Source organism: Ahaetulla prasina, chromosome 3 (genome assembly GCF_028640845.1).
Source record: "Ahaetulla prasina isolate Xishuangbanna chromosome 3, ASM2864084v1, whole genome shotgun sequence".
Lineage (NCBI taxonomy): Eukaryota > Metazoa > Chordata > Lepidosauria > Squamata > Colubridae > Ahaetulla > Ahaetulla prasina.
Window position 1 is genome coordinate 193,868,801 of NC_080541.1, and position 21,331 is coordinate 193,890,131.

Genomic DNA, 21,331 nt, shown 5'->3' on the forward strand with positions numbered 1-21,331 from the left:
AACCAGACTGGAAGTCAAAAGAAATATGCTGAACTTCAGAATTAATTACAGACATTGCTATGCAAGATTGACAATTCTATAATTCTTGAATACATTATCTTAGGCTGTTAAAACTAGCGTGAAATTTTCATTTCACAACAATTGGATCAAAAAGCTGGAAGTAAGTGTTCAAAATGGTTTAATTTATATGACTCTAAAACTCTCCAAATTTTTTTTAGCCCAAACTATGCATCACAGGGCAACCATTTTTGAAGTAAAGTCCCTCAAATGGGCTAATTTAAATAATGAGTCCAAAATCCAAGGCCCATTACTCCCATGGAATTGAAATTTTAAGGATCTTCAGAACAGTTGTATTCATGAACTTGTGGCCATTGCAGTGTGACTGGGCTCAGCCATAGTCACATGATCTTGACATCCAGTGCTCCCTGCCAGCTTCCCACAAGCAAAGTCATTGGGGAAGCCAGCAGGAAGTCAAAAGTCACTCCCACTCCCACTGATTTTTGCCCATCCACAATTATTCTGCTTCTTTATTAAATAAAGAAATACCTCTGAAAAGATGATCAAATTGGTCATAGGTCATCTGTTTGAGTTCTGAATATAGTTTACTCTACACTACATAGTATAGAAACAAGTCTAAAATGAAGGTTCAGATTTAAACAGCCGAATTGTCAAGATCAGTAGCGCCTTCACAGGGCTTTTCTCCACTGCTGAGTTGAAGTGCTATCCACTCATCCTTAAGTAGACATTAAACACTGCCTGCATAACCCTATTTGTTCCTATTGCCGATCCCAATTTGCTGCTGCTTCAAATCACTTCAGTCACCTGACCTCCCTCCAAAATAAAGGTGACCAAGCCTAACAGATCTGGCCAACCTTCAGGCTGCCCTTGGAGAGCACTGGAAGAAAGAGGAAAATATTAATCTGGTACATCTAAGGACAAGCTAAGGCCATCTCATTCATGGCCTGAGAGTAAGATGAAGGCCATGTTATGAGGACATAACAGAAAACAAAACTGTTGCCAAGGGCATTTTTCTGCTGCAATTAATGCAAGTGGGGGAAGATTCTTAGACTTGTCTCTATAACACAGCAATTTATTCATTTAGTAATTTTTATACTATAATTTTAGCCAACAAGCTGCATTTTTTAAGCTCTTCCTTTACTTCGTGGCTCCTCAACTGAAACCACATTCAGTATGACTATGATAAGAACCCTACTTTACCAGACAGAGCAACATTTGGATGCAGGCAGCTAGATTAATTTGCTATAACAAAAGCAATAAAGAGCCTCTTAGGCACCTCAAAGGCTAAAGGACTTGTGAAATAGAAGTCACTTTATCTAAACAGGTCACAATAAGTCTGCTGGACCGCTCCAGCTCTTTAAGGAGCAGTTTATGAGCAAATGTTTTGGGCATGATTTGTTTGCATGATCATTAATATTCTGAAGTATGTCTGATTTTGTGGGAGGAGGTCATGGGAAGAACTACTGTAAGAGAGATTTACAGTTTACCACCGCACAATGCAAATAAAGTCAAAGATTTGCAAAGCTGTGAAACCTGTTGGACCACGAAGGCTCATGTAACAAAAAGATCATAAAGAAAGGAAAATGCATTTGGCAATGTTTGATCTTTGAAGAATTTATTTTTATTTATTTGTCAATCATATATAAGATAACAGGTAAAAGTATAAACATAATTTGGATACATGAAAAGAGTAAGTAAAAAGGAATATTAGGACAGGGATGGTAGGCACGCAGGTGCATTTAGGCATGCCCTTACAATCTCACAATACAAAAAGAAAACCCTGGATTTTTAAATACAGGATAAACTGAGACAAAGTTTTGAGCATAGCTTTGGAGGTGTATTATGTGGCTGACATGTAAACAGGAGTTCACAAGTACCTCTGGGAATTCTTCCCACTCTCTGCCTCCCAGATTCAAAGCAGCATCTTTATTACTTCAGATTCTATTCAGTAAGTACAGGAGTGTCAAACTTGATTTCATTTGAGGCCCGCGTCAGAGTTTGACCTCAGGGGGGCCAAGGGGCATGGCAAGGGTGGGCGTGGCCAGCTCAATGTCACTCTTGTTGGGGGTGCCTGTGGTGGCTTGAGTGCTCTGCTGATGAAAACAGGCTCCCGAGCTCTGTTTTTGGCTGTGACGGCTTCCTGCAATCCTCTGCCAGCGAAAACAGAGATCAGGAGGGCTGCCCACGGCTCTCCCAATCTCCATTTTCACTTGACAGAAGCTGGGACAAGTAACGGGAGCGCACCCTGTTACTAGGGATTCGAACCGCTGAACTGCCGACCTTTCAATCAACAAGCTCAGCGTCTTACCCACTAAGCCACCGCATCCCTATATTGTTACAATAGCCTTACCCAGCCTTACTCAATCTAGTATCCTCCAATAGATTATATAAATTTTAACCTTACCAACTTGCAACATAGCAAAAGGCATCAGGTTATGTTACAGGATCTTTTAAACCTATCTCGTTATCTAAAGGTTTTAGAAAGAGAAGCCTCACTCAAGAGTGTTTCTCACACAGTACACATTCTCATAGTGTCCTTCAACCTTAGTATAAATGCTTTTGGTGCTATTTAATTCAAAGGGGTTGCCATTTTTAAACTAAAGCTGTATCTTGGTCTGTGACCATAACTAAAGACTGAGTGATTAAAGTAAAACTGTAAAACAACTTGCTTATGTTTCAACTGAATGCCATTCTTCTTATGTAAAAAGAGAAAGATCTAAAATAAATCATACTGTACCCTAAACTTTTTAAGACAAGGGCCTGCTTCGAAATGGGCAAAACACCATCTCATTTGGCAGATATGTGTGGAGAAAAAGAAAAAAAACCCAATGTGCATATCTAAGAATGGGAAGGAAATGCAGGCTATGTAACCACACAATTCTTATGCAAAACAAGTGCAACAATTACTGTGCATTCGTGGATGGTGGCAGACGCACATTAGATAACACAACATGATTGCCGAACGTTATTACAAATATCACTTCCACGGATCTGTGGTTTTGTTTTTTTGACGGGGTAATCCTTTGGAAATCTGAACGCGAACTGAGCAGCTTTTTAAAGATCCTTACAAAGACCTCAGGAGCAGATACAGAAAAAGTTCTTTATTTCACCGGATTCTAAAGCGATCCCTTAAGAGGGGTGTCCCCCCTACTTTTTTTTCCCCTGGTTCTTCGCCCCGCCTGCCTCACATATCCCTCGGACGAACTGACCACAAGGATCTACTTTGTATTAGAGACCTACCTCTACTACCGCGTCGCAAGCCCAGCCCTTCTTTCCACCACGGGTCTCAACATTCACGTGGAGCCTCAGAACTCCCCCCACCGAGGCACAAAAAGCCCCGCCTTTCAGCCGTTGGCCGTCTCTTATTGGCTGGTGCGAGCGGTTACCATTCCGGCGGCGGGCGGGCTCCTTTGTGACGCCACAATCAGCTGTTTGAACGTTCCAATTTCTGAGCCAAGATCAACTGGGGATTCAGCAATAACCGAAAAATAATAATACGAAAACTACATTTGGGGAGGGAGAGCGTCCGGAGGCAAGGGCATCTGCATGTATTTTGCAGTGTTTGCATATCTTCTGAGAAGACCAGAGAACACAATTGACACTACCGCCGCAACCAACTCCTTTTCTTGCTAATGTTTGATATATATTTTTCGGTGGGGTGTCTTTTAAAAAAAAAATCCTCAGTTCTATTATGAACCTTAGTTGTTGATTTTTATTAAAACTACCTCACAGACTTCGCCTAAAGCTGGTGCTTTAAAAAAAAAAACTTGTAGGTTTTTTTTATATGTGTGTGCTTGTGGCGTGATTTACAAAACAGTTGATGACATTAAAAGGCAAGTGAAGGTAAGTGATGCTCTCCCTCTCTCCGACAGTTTATTTTTAAACTGGGGGACCCTCTCTTTGTGGGAAAGAAACCACCTGCGATAGAGAATTGTATGCTGTAGATGTTGCTCGGGTCTTTGTTTCTTTGTTTTCTGTTTCTTTTGGTTCATGACTGCATATTTTCTTTTTCGCAGTAGCGTTTGGCGTTTAGTTTCGATACCTAGTTTCTTTCTGGGGGGACATTTTTAATTGTCCTTTGTATTTGTCAGTACATCTTTGCGCCTTGGTGCTTCGTTGTAGATTTCTTAGTATGTTGTTATGGACGCGTTGTGGTTTCGTCTTCTGGATTAGCAGGGAGAGACCAAGCAGCCTTATTCGGCGGTAGCAGAATAGATCAAGATCTTTGTCTTGAGTTGAGAAACCAGACTCGCTAGGTATGGCGCGTGGGTGGGGGGGAGGAGAGGCTATTGGTGGTATCTTGTTTACTTTAAACCACTTGCGGGTGAAAAATGTGCGCGCGTATCGTATTAGTGTTAAGGTTTACGAGACATTCCAGGTATAAAAACAGGTGCGCTGATAAACCGCTTCATAACACTTCACGATAAATAGTGTTAGTTCACTCGGGAAAGGAATCGCTATTAAACAAAAGGCTGTGTGTGTGGGAGGGAGAAATGTCAGAAGTAGCCCGCGGGGAGCTCGGGATTTGAGCCGTTGACTGGACTTCCTCGATCGATGGTGCAAAAAGAGCCTTTTGTCTTTGACTTTCTTTGGGGGAAACCATCAGGAAGAGGCGCAGCCAACTCGCAGAAACGACTAAAATTCGGGGAGAGAAGGAAGAAAAGATGCAGAGAGGAGACGGGGAGGAAAAAAAACCCCCCCATCCCTCGCCTTGTCGGTGCGGAGCTTCTCTTCTCCCTCTCATTGAGGTCATAGCAGGCGCTGCCGGCGAATTGGAAAGGGTTCATCGTAAATTAGCTGCAGATCCTCAGAGCGGGGACTTTGCGTTCAGTTGTAGCCTTGAGCGCCAGGTTACCCGTAGGCTCTGCCAGGGAGAGGGATTACGCACCGCAATCCGGCCGGCCGGCTCTCTCTCTCGCTAGGTGGGGAGGTGGGATGGGTCCCTACAGCTAATGCCCAAGCTAGATGTAGGGCGGCTGCTTGTTGGCCCGGTTTGCTCGGTCTCTTCCTTCCGTTTGTTTTGTTTCGCTGGCGATTTCACCTTTTGTGGAGCTTGGGCGAAGGGACTGGTCGGACCGCCTCTGGGTTTTAAGAAGTACCAACAGCATTGCTCTGGTTTTCAGGCGCGTCCTTGAACGGACTCGGGTAAGGTGGAGAGCTGGCAAGAAAAGAATCTGGAACTCCTTCTTTTGAGATCCCTGGCGAGTAGCCTTGGGTAAGACCAGGCAGGGCCTTGCGGGTGCTGAAAGGACTTGACTGTTGAGTGACATCAGCTCTGAATTAAAACCCGAGTACGTCAGATACAATAAAGCAGAATGGGTGTCTTTTTCTCTTTGAAGATGAAACAGAGGTGGGGCGGGAGGGAAGGGGAGCAATCGTGTTAAATGACAACTTTCTAGATCCAGCTCTGAATGGGGGAGAGAACAATCGCGTAATTTCGTGAATTTCACTTTGATTTCTCCTCTTTCTCGCATCCCCCTTGTCTTCTCTTGCTGTCTTCTTTTGTTATTCGCTTCTTCTTCGTCAACGGATTAAGATTAAAAACTGGTTTCTGTTGCCATTGGCTGCCTGGGACTGAAAGCCTGTGTTGACGGTCTCGTCATTTGCATATGACATTGTGACGTCACCAAGGCCAGCCCTTTTCAATCTCCCTCCTCCCCCCCCACCTACGCATGCTGAAGCTGTCCTCTTTTGACCTGGGTGGATGGGCTGTCACGTTTTGGAGTGCTGGAGTTTGGGCCTGGGCCTTGGATAATCGGATGGCAAAGGCCCACGGGGAGCAATGTCACCTTTTTATTTTGGTATCGCTGGAAAAAGAGGTTTGGCAATGGTATCAAGTAAAAGACAAGTGGAAGGCTGAGGAGGATTGACATCAAGATCAACTTATCTTCATTACGGATAGCTTTGCAGGGTAGTTCATATTTCAGTTCATATTTTAGCAAGCACAATTTAATGATACCAGTGGCTGGCAAGTCAAATCTTCGATGCATTGCTAAAATGGGATCTGCAAATGTGGGATTTTCAGAAAGCTAATGGAAGGGGGTGTGTGGGAAATTCGGATATAATTAATCATGGCTGGTTTAAAATGTGACATTGCCACAATTAATATCAAAGGGCAAATTATGCTTCTGCGTGCCCTATTTGTGTCCTTCCAGCTTAGCTGAAATATAATTCTTTTAATGAAGTTGCCTATCCATGACAACTCATGGTAAATGGGTAATTTGAAATGTATGCACACACGCACTTTATAAAACTATAAACTGCTCTGAATCAGAAAATCACTTATGTTCTATTATGTGGCAGACTTTCAATGGCACACAGCAATAGCTATGACTCTAAAATCCTATTCCACTTAATCTTATTCAGAAGCCCTTTCAGTGTCTGAGATTTCCATGGGCATTCCCTAATCACAAACTGTCACTATGTTTTCTTATTTTTGTCAGGAATTTAAAAAGTTATTTTACATTTAAACAGCACTAGGCCTGAAATCATTACTCTGTGTGAGAGGAAGGCAGGGGAACAGATGTATTTATTTTGAGATGTCATTGTTACGCTGAATATTATTTAACCAGTAAGGATGCCTTCCTGAACAGAAAGACCTTGTTTTCATCTCTGCATTGATTAAATATTTAAGCAGATGTTTTTGATTTTGATATTCTGGCTGAGAATTATTAGAATCAAATTCTAGCACATCAGAAAGATAACAGATTGTGAAAGTCTGAAGTGTAACTTTTAAAATACAGCCACAAATAGTCTAGGTTTTGCTGAAATGTCAACATTTTTGACATGTATGGCATCATATGCTCTATAATGTTCATCTGATCTGGCTGCCATCTGTTTTTATAGCACATGATTACATATTATTCCAAGATGTCTAAAATAGTAGATGAACTAATAATGCTAAGAGATTTGGTAATATATTAATTGCTATATTAAAGTAAACCACTTGTGTAATAAAATAAAAGTATAAACATTCTAAGTTTTGCTCGGCAGCTGTATGGACTAGGAAAGTACTCAGAAGTTCATCTGTATCCATGAAATTACAAATGATGGATTTGGACACACCAGGTATCTCAAAGATGAGCTGTGATTGTAAACTGTAAATGTAAAATAGAATTTCTGTGACATTACTCATGTTCTTCTAGCTATGGAGTTCAGCTATCAGCTATGTTTGATAGCAGTCTCTTAAATCCATCTCATTTTAAGAAAAATATGTACCTGCTATAGACAAAGATTGTAAAGTCTATATCTTGATATAAGAAATACAGTTGAATAGAGATACCAAAGTGAGGGGTGAAGCTATTTTTTATTTTTTTTTGCACTAACTGTTCTATCTGAATAGAAGCTGATGAATTCCACAAATTTCATAAGCACAATGTTTTTTATACTGTGATGATGACCTTATGAGTATTCTTAGGTATGTTTTGTACAATTTTCCTTAGCAACCATTAGTGGCTACTCTGCTCTGAAGTTTCTACTAAAAAGTCTTCATTCGAAAAATATTTTTGATTTAAAAACTCTGACTTGGCTGATTACCAAAACAAGACCTACTTGTTCCTTCCTGTATCATTCTTTTCCCATCCTATGTTCTTATCTAACCGGATAATTTTGGAAAGCCTGGGCTTTGTAAAACAGAACTCAGAAAAGAATTAAGCTGTGGCTTGAAATGTTCAAATCAATGTGCAACCCATTGAAATATGAAACAAATTTCCAGTAATTCCGTAAAGGAGAAATCCAGAAGAACATAGTGCTGGCCCTTTTTTATAGAATTGGTATTGATGTCATCTTCCAGAGCACAAGAGTACCGTAATGGAGAGAATTTGGTTGCTCTATCAACTGAATGAGGTGATGGCAAGGTCTTAAAGCATTAGAGTCAGATTATATAGAACAAAAATAGACAATGTAGTGTCCACAGCATATCATACCCAGCACTTTCTTTGGTCCTCATCAGGCTCATAGTCTATCTAACTTTTAAAAGTTTTTTTAAACAAAATTAAATAGAAAGGTGGCCCATTGTAAACCAGAGTGCCACCTGATAGCCTCATATTTATTTACTCCAATGATTTTTTGGGGGAGCTATAAGTGTTGGGAAGCTAGAGAGCATGCTGAGAGGCTAGTTTACTTTCTGATAAATGTAGAAATATAGAGATATAAGTGGCCACATTTCTAGCATAATTATTTTGTGACTAGATAATTCTTCTATAACAAAAGTTTTATAATTACAGGTAGTCCTTGACTTACAACAGTTCATTTAGTGACTGTTCAAAGTTACAACAGCACTGAAAAAAGTGACATGATCATTTTTCACACTTATGAATTGTTGCAGCATTCCCACCATCACATGATCAAAATTCAGATGGTTGACAACTGAGTTATATTTATGATGGTTGCAATGTCCCAGGATCATGTGATCACCTTTTGAGACCTTCTGACAAGCAAACTCAATGGGGAAGCTAGATTCACTTAACAACATTTTTACTAACTTAAAAACTGCAGTGATTCACTTAACTATGGCAAGAAAGGTCGTAAAACGGAGCAAAACTCACTTAACATTTGCCTCACTTAGGAGAGATAATAATTTTAGGTTCAATTGTGGCTGTAATCTGATAACTACCTGTATACCTAATAATTTTAACAAAATTCAGAATATGCCCTCTGCCAAAAATGTTGCCTACTCAATACAGAATTGATCAATATTTAAAAAAAAAATTAAAATGCTGAATACGGTCTTCTTTTAAGATGGATTTCATTTCCTACTAAAAGTGAGAGATTGGATTTCTACTAACCGATTTACTTTTCTGAAAACTTTACAGCTTCTATCCATTCATATTATGCAGTCAGAAAAAAGCAGCCCTAAACTCAACACCATGAACTGTCGGGAAAATGTTTACAGAATTCCAGCCGCTTGGGTGGCACCGCTAGTCTTGATAAGGAATCATTATGTAAATATTTAAGATAAGCTCCTATCCTCCAAAGTTGTTACTATACTGATACCAAGATTCCTACAAGCTGTGTAGTTTTCGAGATCTTAAAATGCTAAACAGAAAAATCTCTTTTCTCTCTCCCTCTCCTTCTCTCTCCTTGGTGTCACGTAATAACAGCTTCCGAACACGGTAGGTTATCTTAACCTTTGTATCTCTTTGCCAAATATTCTTTCCTAATTTTTTTCTCCCAATTTTTCAAGGGCAAAAATATAGAAGTGTAATCAAAATGAAATAAGAAATTGATTTCCTGTCTAAATTATGTACCAAATACCTTTTCTGCAGCCTGAGAGCCTACAAATATATTGGGATTCAATTAGGCTAGCTAGGAAATGTGAGAACTGCAATCCCCACTTTTCTGAAGGTACCAAGGGGAAGAAAATTGTGTATGTAGTCTAGTTCTCCAATAGCTGGTTCAGCTTTTGTCATTTGTTTGTTTGTTGCTTGTATAATAAGTAATAGATGTTTTCCTGGGTGATATCAACTTTTGCATTCTTATACTTTTAGTGCAATTGATAATGTGAATGAAACTATATCTTGCATTTCCATTTTCTTACACACTAAGAAGCTTTGCAGTATATATTGGTGTTAGATTTTAAACCTGGCCTGTTTATTGCCTCGTACAATCAAGCAATATGAGAACATTTTGTGTATAAATTAATATCTTTCTGATAAAGTTTAATAGAGGATTTCAGAGTGTATTGGTCATAAGCACTGACAGCTATCTGATTATTTAGAATTACAGTTTACATCTTTGTCCTGGCCAACAGATAATCTAATACATTCAAAATTACCAGATAAGGTAGAAATTAAGGATAATAAAAGTGAGCTAGGAAAGTATGTGAATATTGTAATTCCACAAAATTTCCCTCGAAAGAAAAAGAATTTGTATTGCATACAACTCTTTCTTTTTTGCTATCGGTACAGGTAGTCCTCTATGTACAACCATTTGTTTAACAATTGTTCAAAGTTACAACAGCTCTTTAAAAAAAGGACTTATGATTGGTTCCCACACTTATGACTGTTGCAGCATCCCCACAGTCAGGTGATCACAATCCAGGTACTTGGTAACCTGTATGTATTTGTGATGGTGCAACATCCTGGGGGTGTCACATGATTGTCATTTGCAACTTTCACAGCCAGCTTTTGACAAAGACAATGAGTGGAGCTGGATTCACTTAACAACCATGTGATTAACCACAGCAAAAAATAAATAAATGTAAAACGGGGCATGATTCACTTAATTACCACATTCTTAATGCTGGAAGTTCCCGTCTCAATTTTGGCTGTAAGCCACAATTAATATTGCTGCTAATTAGATACACTTTTTCAGTTAAAGTTAAGAGAGGCACTCACTCTTATATGCAAAAAAGTTTACTTAGGATAAGCTTTTTCCCACCTTACTCATAAGCCTAGATCAATTGCTGACTAGGGAGAGGGAAGTGATGCTCACATAAATTTGTGACAAGGAGGAATTAAATTATCCCTAATGTGAGAGATGCATGTAAACATAGCTGAGAGCAAACCGGAAGGAAGATTTAGAAGCAGTGTATGGTAAAGTTGTATAAACAGTAGAAAGAAAAAGACAGAGCAAGTTTTAAAGCCTTTCTACTTTTATAGAAAAACAGACTTTACTGATGGTTTTCTATTTCTCAAGTTGTATAATTGGGCTGATAAAGCTGGCATTATGCTTTGGTGGTGATTCAAGGGGTGTGTCCCTTAGGTAAGCTTCCATGAAAATTGCTTCCAATCAGTGAAGAGACCATGTGGCTTTCCTTCCCTTGAGACAATGGTTTTTGCATACAGATAGAAATGATTGTGATATGGATCAGTCACCTGAGGCACATCGGCTTTACTTTGTCTCCGTCAAAGAAGAGCAACATGTCTAATATAAAATTTAATTTAAAAAAGAGAAGAGCAATATGCCTTTTCAAAATGAACCATCTTGCTAAGGCAGATCTTACCCACTACTGTTCAAACAGAGGTGGGTGGGTCTTTTGTCAAACAGAACACCCTGCCTGCTGGTCCTTCCTTAAAAAGAAGATTGGGCTAGATCAGGGGTCTGCAACCTTAAACTCTCAAAGAGCCATTTGGACCCAGAAAAGAAAACACCGGGAGCCACAAAACTCTTCCCATGCATGACTATTTCTTGAGTGGCCACAAAACTAGCATATGTAGTTGAATTAAACGTTCTGTTTTCTTCTGAAGATTTTCTTTTCTTGGATTTATCCATGGTTGGCCTACCAGGGGTTGAAAAGCTCAGTAAATCACGTGCCAGCAGGTGTCACACATTGGCGGTTGTGACGCATACTTTGAGTGATGGAGCCACAGTGGAGAAGTGAAAGAGCCACATGCGGTTCCAGAGCTCCAGGGCTAGATAGTCTGCAAGGTTTTGATTCTATGTTAAAACTATGGTTCTAAGTTAAACTGGACAATACAGAGTTTGACAAGACACCAGTGTGGGCAAGCAGAACTATCTAAATGAGTTGTTTCCCACTACATACCGAAGATCTTCCTCTGGAACAATGTTTTAGAAGGATTGGTTGTGTCTGAAAGATTTGGAATTTGGTGAAGGAGATTACCCAGTGTATTTTAAATTCCATACCAGAGTTTGGAAGGCTGTAACTGGTGGTCCTTATGCTGGAAAGGAGAGGAAAGTCACTGAGTCCCATGAGTTTAATCTCCTCTCCCTGACAACAGATGGCTATTAAGCTTACTGACCCATAATCCCAGTGGTATCATTTCCTCCTCCCCCTTGGAAGGGAAAGGGGGATGCACATGGTTATTCCCCCATCCAGCCTTATCCTGGGGCAGATGCTTTCAAAACTAGGTCATCTACAGATGTCTACTCAGCAGATTTATTTTGCTCATGCCCCAGCATAAGTCAAATTTCTAATATTTCTGATCCCAAAGGCACTTATGCATTTCTATCTAGATGTTCACGAGTATATGTCATGCAGTTTGTGGGGATTCTTCGGGCCAGCAAGGAAGAGCTGGCATAAAATGAAGGTTGTAGCTGCTACCTATTTATGATTGATTTTATTTTGCTACAGATGGAACTTCCAATTAAATGCAGCAATTGTATAAGGCTTTTGTTAGTGTTTCAGCCAGTTCTGCTTTCATCAGAGTACTCTATTCCAAGGGATCTGTGGGGAAGGATCAAAAAATCAAGATGGTTTCTGTCACTGTATATTATTCAATGCCTACAAAAATGGAGACAGTGGTGCTTCAATTGCTTAGTTGTGGCCACTGTTTTGCCTTTTTCATACACACATCACATTCAAATGCTGATGTTCGTTTCCATTTTTCTTCTCTAATGCTTGAAAATCTCAGGATTTTCAGTCTTTAATTGCTATTTTGGAGGCTTTTTCCACTGCTGAATATTTTTTAATATTCTGTGAACCTTCATTTTAATGAATCTACTCTTAAAAAAAGGAAAATACCTTCTTTCAATCAAGCTTTCTTTCTACTCACTTCAAGGGCACATTCGTGTACCTCTTTTGGCAATAATATTGATGTGGGTTGCCGCTGACATTTTCCTGGTCTTCTATCTAAATCCGCGGCTGACCATCGGTGGCGAGTCATTGGCCCCGATGGAGGGGGTGCGCAACTTAGGCGTCCTCCTGGACGAACGGCTGTCTTTGGAAGATCATTTGACGGCCGTCTCCAGGAGAGCGTTTTACCAGGTTCGCCTGGTGCGCCAGTTGCGCCCCTTTCTGGACCGAGATGCCCTGTGCACAGTCACCCACGCACTCGTGACGTCTCGCCTGGATTACTGCAATGCTCTCTACATGGGGCTCCCCTTGAAGGGCATCCGGAGGCTGCAGTTAGTCCAGAATGCGGCTGCGCGGGTGATAGAGGGAGCCCCTCGTGGCTCCCGTATAACACCCATCCTGCGCAGACTGCACTGGCTACCTGTGGCCTTCCGGGTGCGCTTCAAGGTTTTGGTGACCACCTTTAAAGCGCTCCATGGCATAGGGCCGGGTTATCTACGGGACCGCCTACTGCTACCGAATACCTCCCACCGACCCGTGCGCTCTCACAGAGAGGGACTCCTCAGGGTGCCGTCAGCGAGGCAATGTCGTCTGGCGACGCCCAGGAAGGGCCTTCTCTGTGGGGCTCCCACCTCTGGAATGAACTGCCCCCAGGACTTCGTCAGCTTCCGGACCTTCGGACCTTCCGCCGCGAGCTTAAAACATACCTATTTAACTGCGCAGGACTGAGTTAGATTTTAGTTTGTGGGTTTTAACTTGGGTTTTAATTTTTTATATTTTTAATTATTAGGCTTTTGAATAAGTTTTTTAACTGTTTTTAGAATTGTATTTATTGCTTTTAAATGCCTGTAAACCGCCCTGAGTCCTTTGGGAGATAGGGCAGTATATAAATATAAACAATAAATAAATAATAAATAAACTGAGTTTACTGGTTAGCTTTAAATAAAGAAGCCAGGTGCTGCCATTTATCTTGGTGAGTATCTTTAGGTCTAGAACTAAATTTGGTACTCATCCATTGTGTATATAAATTAATTAATAGCATTAGTTTGTTTGTGTGTGTGTGTGTGTTTGTGTGTTTGTGGCCATGGATCTTTGGTTCCCCTCAAGCCCAGGTCATATGTCATTTTTGACTCTCTGGATAAGGAGGCCATCCCCTGGACTAAGCTGGTGTGCAATTTGGGAGTCCTTGTGGACTCACAGCTCCTGCTTAAGGTATTAGGTGGCAGCTCTGGCTAGCAGGACCTGTTCTCAGCTTTGTCACGTGTGCCAATTTCACCCTTTTCTGGACCTGGAGGCCTTGCTCAGAGTTATTCATCTTTGGTCACTTCCCAGTTGTATTTCTGCAACACACACTACAAAGAGCTGCTACTGAAGACCATTTGGAAATTACAAGTGATCTACAGGGTGGCAGCACATGCAATGATTGATGATATCCCTAGGATTACCCATATTACATCCTTGTTGTGCAAGTTGCACTGGATCCTAGTTTCCTTCCAGATGCGGTTCAAAATGCTGCTTATTATTTTTAAAGCCCTATATGACATGGAGTCAGGTTATGTGTGAAACTGCCTCTCCCTAAGAACATCAGCCCATTCTACTAGACTGAATAGGATGGGCCTATGCAAGTCTCTTCCCATAAGTGTTGCCCTCTATGGGATCTGGGAAGTTTCCTTTTACATGGCAACCACCATGCTATGAAGCGCCCATCCCCCTGAAATTTGGCAGGTCCCCACAATTGTGAAAAGCACTCTCGACAGTAGTGGGTGGCTACCGGTTGTTCCAATTCGCAAGAACTGGTAGTAAACATTTTGAGTAGTTCGGAGAACCGGTAGTAAAAATTCTGCCTGGCCCCGCCCCCAATCTATTGCTGCCTCCTGACTCCCAGCTGATCGGCTAGAAGGAAAAAACTCAGGGCTCACTTGACAAAGAAGAGGAAAAAAAACAAGACACCTTCCCTTTAAATTGATTGGCTGCTTCTCAGCCAGGAGATCGCTTGGCAAAGAAGAAGTGGGGGGGGGGAAACGCTGTCATTTTAAATTGACAGAGCGGCTAGAAGCTCCGTTCTGAGTCAGCTGAACAATAAATTGGATAAGAGAAGGAGTTCTTATATGGTTCAATGTTTTTGAAGTTTTGGGGTTGGTGCAACATGGGCTTTGTGTTTCTAAAAAGGTTTGGGCGATTTCCATTGTGAAGTATCCTGTCTTGAATGAGTTTTCTGCCTGCTTGTAAATGGAGCCGAACTTCCGGTAGCTGTTTTCTGCTTACAAAGTTTCCTTTATGCAGCTGGCAGGAATGTGGAATTCCAGGCAGGTTCCTTGCTAGCAGCTTGATTATTCCTTAAATATCTGGGATATTTTATTTGGGAAATAAAGAGGGGGGAGTTTGATTCCTTCCCAGAACAGGTTAGTGGGGTGGGGAGGAAATGGGATTTTGAAGTAACCTTCCCCTGGAGTGGGGAGGGAATGGGGATTTTAGGCTTGCTGTAAAACATCCGCCATAATACTAATGATTGTTTTATTTATTTATTTATTTATTTATTAATCGTATTTATATACCGCCCTATCTCCCGAAGGACTCAGGGCGGTTCACAGGCAAATAAAAACACATAAATACAAAGTAAAATAACAATTAAAAAACTTATTCTAAAAGGCCAAATGTTTAAAAATGTTAAAATGTTTAAAAACAATATAAAAAATAAAACCCATTTAAAACCCATAAATTTAAAATCTAATCCAGTCCTGCGCGAATGAATAAGTGTGTTTTAAGCTCGCGACGGAAGGTTCGGAGGTCCGGAAGTTGACGAAGTCCTGGGGGTAGTTCGTTCCAGAGGGTGGGAGCCCCCACAGAGAAGGCCCTTCCCCTGGGCGTCGCCAGACGACACTGCCTCGCTGACGGCACCCTGAGGAGTCCCTCTGTGAGAGCGCACGGGTCGGTGAGAGGTATTCGGTAGCAGTAGGCGGTCCCGTAAATAACCCGCCCTATGCCATGGGCGCTTTAAAGGTGGTTACCAAGACCTTGAAGCGCACCGGAAGGCCACAGGTAGCCAGTGCAGTCTGCGCAGGATAGGTGTCATCACGGGAGCCACGAGGCTCCCTCTATCACCCGCAGCCGCATTCTGGACTAACTGCAGCCTCAGATGCCCTTCAAGGGAGCCCCATGTAGAGAGCGTTGCAGTAATCCAGGCGAGACGTCACGAGGGCGTGAGTGACCGTGCATAGGGCATCCCGGTCTAGAAAGGGGCGCAACTGGCGCACCAGGCGAACCTGGTAGAACGCTCTCCTGGAGACGGCCGTCAAATGATCTTCTAGAGACAGCCGTTCATCCAGGAGGACGCCCAAGTTGTGCACCCTCTCCATCGGGGCCAATGACTCGCCTCCAACAGTCAGCCGTGGACTCAGCTGACTGTACCGGGATGCCGGCATCCACAGCCACTCTGTCTTGGAGGGATTGAGCTTGAGCCTGTTTCTCCCCATCCAGACCCGTACGGCTTCCAGACACCGGGAAAGCACTTCGATAGCTTCGTTGGGGTGGCCCGGTGTGGAAAAGTACAGCTGGGTGTCATCCGCGTACAGCTGGTACCTCACACCGAAACCACTGATGATCTCACCCAGCGGCTTCATATAGATGTTGAACAAGAGAATCCCTGCGGCCTCGGAGCCGACCTCTGCCCCCCTGTCAACACCGTCTGCGACCGATTGGAGAGATAGGAGGAGAACCACCGATAAACGGTGCCTCCCACTCCCAATCCCTCCAACCGGCGCAGCAGGATACCATGGTCGATGGTATCAAAAGCCGCTGAGAGGTCTAATAGGACCAGGGCAGAGGAACAACCCCTATCCCTGGCCCTCCAGAGATCATCCACCAACGCGACCAAAGCCGTCTCCGTGCTGTAACCGGGCCGGAAACCGGACTGGAACGGGTCTAGATAGACAGTTTTATCCAGGTGTAAGGGAAACTGATATGCCACCATACTCTCTACAACCTTCGCCGCGAAGCGAAGGTTGGAGACCGGACGATAATTACCTAAAACAGCTGGGTCCAGGGAAGGCTTCTTGAGGAGGGGCCTCACCACCGCCTCTTTCAAGGCGGCCGGAAAGACACCCTCCACCAAAGAAGCACTCGTAATCGCCTGGAGCCAGCCTCGTGTCACCTCCTGAGTGAACAATATGCAGGTTGTATTACATGAATGGCTATTTTATATGTGAAATTATGACTGAAACCTATATAGGTTCACACTGTCAGGAAGTTTGTCCTTAGTTTTAAGTTGCTTCTCTTTTTGTTGAGTTTCCATCCATTGCTTCTTGTTTTGCCATCTGGTGCTTTGGAAAATACTTCCTCCCCCCTTCTTTCTGGCAGCCCCTTAAAAGCCTGTTGCCTATCACACTCTTGGGCAAAGCATGTGAGCCATTTCCTCCTTTCAGTCGTCCATGAAAGTGCATCTATAGCAGAGGTCTCTAACCTTGGCCACTTTAAGACTTTAAGACAGCAAAGCTGGCTGAGGAATTGTGGGAGTTGAAGTGGCCAAGTTTGGAGACCCCTGATCTATAGTATGTAGATAATAAAGTTGCAAAAAGGTGAACAACATTTTTGCAGAACTATAGATACGTTGAGGCTGGGTGTGACAAGGAATGGCTGGGAGGGGAGGGGCCAGGCGAGGTACCCCTTGACATGAGAGACATTGAGTTGACCACGCCTACCCAGTCACATGACCATCAAGCCACACCCACAAAATAAGCCACACCCACAGAACCAGTAGCAAAAAAAATTAGAACCCACCCCTGACTCACAACTCCCCCCCCCACAAGCTCTAGAACAGAATGAGCTGAGTTTAGTTATGGTACCAGGTTTTTTTAATTTTAATATCTTTGGTTTTAATATTTTTATTGTACAGATGTGATTTTATCTCTTTCAATCTGCATTTTTCCCCATCCTCACTTCGAATGGTCCACATAACAGTATTATCAGGATTAGCAGATGTTAATCCACTCCCTTTGAATTGCAAGTGTATTTTATTTTCCAATTTAAGATGGAACTTTGTAAGATCTCTTGATAAAAGCCTTGCCACTGAAATAATGATGAAATGGAAGGATTCACCCCACCAGATAATGTAATTTCAATCCAAATTAAATTTAAATACATCTCTCTGATCCAAATTCAACATAAATATGATGAATCTCTGTGGCTCAGAGTATGTGCATTTCTACCATTCCAAGTAAATGTATCATGTTGTGTTTGTGAAGTGAAATCTTACAGATGGCTTCGTAAAAGAATGTTCCGTTGAATTCTAGCACTTTCTATCAGGAGACCATGGATTTCAATCAGATTCCATGTGCCATCCATATGTTTTTCATTGTAATAAAAGCTGGTAGAAAGGCTGTGGCTTTTGACAAGTAACAGCTTTGGCAATAACAACAGTTATTGTCTTATTTGTTGGTTTTATTTCCAGATATGCAATATGAGCAAGCAGTGTGCTGCAGCTGCCAAAAAAGCCAACACAGTCCTAGGCTGCATTAATAGAGGGATAGAATCAAGATCATGTGAAGTGTTAATACCACTTTATAATGCCTTGGTAAAAGCACATTTGTAATACTGCATCCAGCTTTGGTTGCCACAGTGTAAAAAGGATGTTGAGACACTAGAAAGAGTGCAGAGAAGAGCAACAAAGATGATTAGGGGATTGGAGGCTAAAACATACAAAGAACAGTTGCTGGAATTGGATATGTCGAGTTTAATGAAAAGAAGGAATGGGGTGACATGATAGCAGTGTTCCAATATCTAAGGGGCTGCCACAAAGAAGAGGGAGACAAACTATTCTTCAGAGCACCTGAAAGCAGGACAAGAAGCAATGGATGTAAACTAATCAAGGAAAGAAACAAACTAGTCCTAGAACAAAGGAGAACTTTCCTGAAAGTTAGAACAATTAATCAGTGGAACAGCTTGTCTCCGGAAGTTATGAATGGTCCAACACTGGAAGTTTTCAAGAAGAGATTGGATAACCATCTGACTGAGATGGTGTAGGGTTTCCTGCCTGAGCAGGGGATTGGACTAGAAGCCCTCCAAGGTCCCTTCCAACTCTGTTATTCTGTTAACATCCGTCATTCCTTCACTTCTGATGTAGATTTCTTAGAATTCTTTTCCTAGCCCCAGTTCCTTTTAAAATATAACTCCTATTTGTGTGTGATTTAATATTTCTTCACTTCTTTGAAATTTAATTAAAAAAACAACTCTCCAGAGTTCACATGGCAGACGGTTCATGGAACTATATTTTCTCTGCTTAATAAATACCAGAAGTGTATCAAAAGATATGATAGTAAGAGCTCTACTTTCCCTTTTTAATGGAGAAAAAAATGATCATGCAAGTTTTAGATTCATCAAATAATAAATGAAAATAAGTCAAATAATAAATGAAAGCATCAAGTGAATTTCAGAGCTTCATTATTGGGAATTTCTATACTGAAATCCTGAGTTTCGTATGGTATCCTTCAGCCCATTTAACATTCTAGGTTATTCAATGTTGCTGGCTAGGGAATTCTGGGAGTTGAAGTCCACACATCTAAAACATAGCAGGGTTAAGAAACATTACCCTAGAAGTCAGATTGCTATGAGCAATCGCAAGGAAGCCAAGTAACTGAGTATGTAAAAATAAACATATATTCCAGAGTTTCTCATTCAAAAAAAAGGCAAGAGAAAAATCATCCAGATGAGCTAATACCACAAGCCTGTTTGACCGTAGAGGCTACAAAAAATAATGACTATTTAGCACTTCTGTGGGAGACCATAAAAAAATACCAGGAATGAGGGCTTCACTGGAGTGTTGATAGACTTCTCAGAAAAGAGCAGTAACAAACTTTTCTGTGCTGAAGACAAGAAAGCTCTTTGTTTCTATGCGGTCACCAGAAGTCGACTCAATGTGGAAGTATTTTTACTTTTATAGTCACCTAAAAAGCTTGACTAGTTCATTTTTAGTTGCTGCAAGCCATACTGAGAGAAAGCTTTAGTGAAGCATCACTAACACAGATTGAGGATTGATGTGATGGTAGTTACATAACTGTGATTGGTTGGTCCAGGATGAAGGAACTGTTAGTCAGCATGGACTGACTGCTGCTATGTAAGGGAATAGCTGTAAAAATAGCTCTTGGTAACAAAACGAGTGAAAGAAAGACAACAAATTGGGTGCATTCATGCAACATGCTGAACCAGGTCGGTTCAAAACATAGGAAATACATTTGCATTATTTGCACGATACATTATCGTATCTTTTCTGTTTTCTGCATTTTAATATGTTATAGACCAGGAGTGTCAAACTCAATTTCATTGAGGGCTGCATCAGGGTTGTGTTTGACCTCGGGGGGGGGGGGGGCTGGGTTGAGTATGGCTAGAGGGGCCATAGCCAGCTCAACGTCATTCCTGTTGGGGGCGCCTGTGAAGGCCCAAGTACTCTGCCAGCAAACACAGGCTCCCAAGCTTCGTTTTCAGCTGCTACAGTGTTGTGACTCCGGCCGCCGAGCCTGTCCTCATGGAGGAGGATGACTCTGAGAGTGATGGGGAGGAGCCGACAAGGCCTTTCTCTCCAGGACCCTCCTCCTCCCTGGCACCGCCCCAGGTTCCAACTGCAGGCCAGGAGGAGGAGCTGAAAAGGCTTCCCTCCCCCGGACCCTCCTCCTCCCTGGCAACGCCTTAGGTGCCAGCTACGGAAGATCAATCTTGGATTGACCCGAAGCAGTGATGAAAAGATAGGTGTGCGCAGCAAAGGAAGAGGTATGGCAGGCCCAGAGATTGCTGAGTCACTGAGCCACATCCCACAGGGGATAAAAGCGGGTGGAGTTGCCATCTGGCCCTTGTGAAGGACAAAAAGCTACCAAGTGCGAACTGCAGATTGGTCATTTGGGAGTTAAAGGCCTGGACTGTGCAAAGGCCTTCTTTCTGTGAGCTCTTGGCAACGGATCTTGGACACGTGGGCTTCTGTCTCCGTAAGAGATAAAGAACTCGGAACTTGGCAGGCTTTTGCACTGTAGCTGCCAAGTCTTTCCTTCACTACCGAAAATCAGATCTGTTGCAAATATAAAGGACTGTGGGACACGCAGCTCTGCGTATTCTCTGTGAAGTGGGGAGGGGGACAGAACACACGGCCTCCTGCAACCCTCTGCCAATGAAAACGGAGCTTGGGAAGGCCGTTTTGCTGGTAGAAGCACCAGTGGCAGAAGCATTACTGGTTGGTCTGTCACTATTTCCAGGGAGGCCCCATGGACCAGATCTAATTACCCCATGGGCCAGATCCAGCCCCTGGGTCTTGAGTTTGACACCCCTGTTACAGACACTCAGTCCATTTAGCTATTGTTCAGTACATTTTAGGGCTACCAGAACTTTACCCTGTCTGTCAAAAGCTTTACCATTAACAGCAGCAATGAAATGCTTCTTTCTTAATGTCTGAAGAAGCCCAAATATGGTAATCTTACAGTTATATGAACCTAAAAATGGGTTGAGTAACCACGAGAGCTTGGTGAACAGAGCAACTTTGCATTACAAATATGAATCAATGCAATGCTTTGTTGTGCTCTGGGGAGTAAAATTTTGGGAGATTAGCTTCTAAGGCTCTGAGAGCTCAAAATGACTTTAGTGGCAAACAATGATCCTTTAAAACAGGACACATTTCACAGCAGTTGGGACAAACTGTTTCCTTGGAGAGTATGTATTTCTTTTTTAAAAAAACTAAAAACTACATTGGCCTTTGAGGCAGGAGTTGTCTGCCTCTCTCAACATGGCAGGAGAAAAAAGGTGGAATAATATATAAATAAATAAAGCCAAAACCTGAGTAAAGTCTATAGAAAAACTAAGATA

At 42.1% G+C, this 21,331-nt stretch overlaps 1 protein-coding gene and 1 long non-coding RNA gene across 8 annotated transcripts in view; one reads left to right on the plus strand and one right to left on the minus strand.

Moving 5' to 3' along the window:
- Nucleotides 1-3,425, minus strand: part of LOC131195323 (uncharacterized) — a 39,289-nt gene extending 35,864 nt beyond the window's left edge. Inside the window, exon 1 of the long non-coding RNA XR_009154412.1 lies at nucleotides 3,259-3,425. This is a non-coding gene — a long non-coding RNA (uncharacterized LOC131195323). The remainder of the gene's footprint in view (nucleotides 1-3,258) is intronic.
- A 30-nt stretch (nucleotides 3,426-3,455) lies between these two features.
- The window catches only part of TP53INP2 (tumor protein p53 inducible nuclear protein 2), a 45,348-nt gene continuing 27,472 nt past the window's right edge, over nucleotides 3,456-21,331 (plus strand). For 2 of the 7 annotated variants that reach the window (XM_058177122.1, XM_058177121.1), the window contains exon 1: nucleotides 3,458-3,861. The gene's annotated coding sequence lies outside the window, so the exon portion shown is untranslated. Of the gene's footprint in view, nucleotides 3,862-4,964; nucleotides 5,234-21,331 lie in introns of those variants that run through there. The other 5 variants (XM_058177117.1, XM_058177124.1, XM_058177123.1 and 2 more) reach the window with 5 other exon arrangements.